Raw genomic sequence first — 2,767 nt, 5'->3', positions numbered from 1 at the left:
CCTCCCCTTCTTCTTCCAGGCTTCTGGGACGACCAGTTTTTAGGGACTAAAAAAAAGTAACTTGAGGAATTCGCGGATCTCGGCGGCGACATTCCCGAGCTTCGGCAGACCCCGGCGCTCGCGTGTCTCTTCCTTCAGCTGGGAATGGCTTCAAGCTCAAACTCTCAGCCCCGTGTCCCGGGGCCTGACCTGGTCCTTCGGCGCGGAGAACCCGCTCTGGAGCCCGCGCTGGCCTGGCGGAGCCGCGGAGTTGTCCCAGTTGGGGGTAACTGGAAGGGGAAAGCGGGGGCCCGCGACCCGCTGCCTCCTCCCGCGCAGCCGCTCCGGGGGTTTGTGCCCCTTCGGAGCTGGCACCTGCGTGTGGCCGGGAGGGCACCGCTGACGTGACGCCTGCGGCCACGTCTTCTGGCCGCTCAGGAGGAGGCTGCTGCCGTCATCTTGCACTCCGAGGGGGCTTTTTAGCTTTTTCTCGCTTAAAAAAAAAACATTGCCCGCTCCGCGTTGCGATGAAGCGCATCCCAAACCCGACAGCAGCCCCCCCCCCACCCCAACACCCCCTCTGTTCCCTTTTCCCGGCGTTCCTGCCTGGCAGAGCCTCCCCGCTGCCCGTAAGAGCGCGGGACGCGGACGGGGCTGTTCCGAGCGGCTGCCGCCCTGGTTTCGCTCCACCTGGAGCAAAGTCGAAAGGGCGGCCGGGCTGTTGTTTGTCTAAGTGCTGGGAGTGCTGAAGCCGAACCACGAGGCTTCTGGGAGGAGAAGCGTGCGAGTAGCCGCGCTCCAGCTCTCGGCGCTGCGGCGTCGACAGGCGGATGCGCTTGGCTTTCTCCTGGCAGCGAGATCGGGAGAGTCCCGTCTCCCTTGTGAGATTTACAGTAAACGAGGGAGAACTCGGTGCCTGCATCAGCCTTATCCAAACGCAGCCGGAGCAGCGAGACTGCTGACGGCTCCTGCTCGGGTGGAACTCCGCCCGCGAGTTCTGCCTCTTGACTTTTCACTTCGTCACCTTGCGGAAGGCAAAAAATCACCCTGCTCGGGTGTGGGGAAGTGGGTGCCATTCCCTCCCCCCATGCCTCTCTCCGGATAAGGCGCCGTGCGACGTCCTGGCTTCCGCAGGGGAAGTGACATCCCCTGTGCCGCCCGTCGCAGGGTTTGGTGGCCGCCGCTGCGACTGCGGAACCCACCTAAAGCTGATGCCAGATGAGTTTTTTCTGAAATGACTAGAAGTTAGAATCAGCCCCAACAGCGCCTTAAACCCGGTGAAGGATTTGCCTTCAGCCCGAGGAGTCTCTCCTTGTGTTGCCCTCTAACCCCAGTGATGCTCCAGGTGCGGAGCTGTGGGGGGGGGTGTTGTGTGGCCCCGGCGTGAGCTATAGATGGATACACCCCCCCGAACTCTGGCGGGGAGCTCTGTCCCCGGGTCTAGTCTGCTGTGAGTGGCACCGTTGCTTCAAGGGCTCCATCTCTCCCCGCGCAGCGTGCCTGGACCGCGGCCAGCGTGCCGCTCGTGGGGTACGGGCTGCTGGGGCCTGGGGTGAGCTGCGCCGCGCCGTCGTCCCTGGGATCGCCTCCAGATGTTCTTCAGACTTAGAACGGGAAAGCACAGGCGTTTGTGCTCCTCTCAAAACCTATTTGCAGCTTGTCCTCGTTCTCCGCAGCCGTGCTGGAGGGCGGGCGGTAGCGTTCCTGGCAGCCTACATAACTGCTGTTCCCCTGTGTCAGGGCTGTGTTGCCGCCCTCCTTTTAGTGCTGGTTTAGATCCGTGGACCTGGCGTTAATACAGAGCGGTGAGGCAGAGTTTTAGTGGCAGCAAGACTTAGAGGTCGGGGTGGTAGCTCGGGCTGCGGAGTGTAAGAGCCACAGGACAGAAACACCGCTGCTGAACGACGCCTAACGCCAACCGAATCGGCTCTGCTGGGCTGATTGTGGAGACTGCCACAGGCGGGGGACAGCTGGCCTGGCCAGATACTCCGTGGCTCTTGGGAGCACTGGGTATTCCTCGGAGGAAGAGGCTCTGAAATCATGTTGGCTGTCAGCTCATCGCCACGTATTTATAGCGGCATCTCTGGTATTTGTGCGGAGCTGCGACAGCGCTGGGAATGGCTGACCAGCTCGGAGAGGTCTCGTAATTCCCTCTAACGTGGCAGTAGCTCAACTGAAAGGTGTAACTTTGAGGGTGGCGGAAGAACTCGGCACTCGGCTGTTGTTCTGTCTATCCTTAAAGAGTCAGAAAGCTGGGAGAGGGAGGGGGAAAATAATCCTGTGCAGGCTGGATGTGGACGAGGGCGCTGGTCCGGAGCGGCGCGTGGCGCAGTCGAGCCCCCCTCTCGCCGTTAGCAGCGAGCTCCGGAGCAGCTTGTATAACTAGAGGAAGAGAACAAATAATGTTGCTCTGAGCAACTGAAACGAGGCAAATCGTCCTTCTGGGCTGAGTCACGGTCTCGTAGCGCCGCGGCGGTGTTTGTGCTCCGGGTGTGGTACCTGTGGGTAGGTGGCACAAGGGCTTAGGCTTGGCTCTTGCCGTCTCCTTGCAGGAACGCAGCCAGAGCCAGTAGTTGCGGTGGTGGAGATGACTTTTTCAAAGCTTAAGGCTGGAAATCGTAGCAACAACCGCCGGCTGTTCTCCCTGGGTTTGCTTGCTGCATGTTAAATGTGTGCCCGGCTCCCGGTCCTGGGTGTCACACCGCAGCCTTGGTGACTGTGATCTGCTCGGTATTAGGAGCTGCTAATGTAGCTTTGGGCTTGTTCTTTCTTTTTTTTTTGGGGGGGG

The sequence above is a fragment of the Athene cunicularia genome (genome assembly GCF_003259725.1).
Source record: "Athene cunicularia isolate RWA chromosome 27 unlocalized genomic scaffold, athCun1 chr27_part1, whole genome shotgun sequence".
In the NCBI taxonomy this organism is placed as follows: domain Eukaryota; kingdom Metazoa; phylum Chordata; class Aves; order Strigiformes; family Strigidae; genus Athene; species Athene cunicularia.
The sequence above is the reverse complement of the archived record's forward strand: the minus strand, read 5'-3'. Positions refer to the sequence as shown.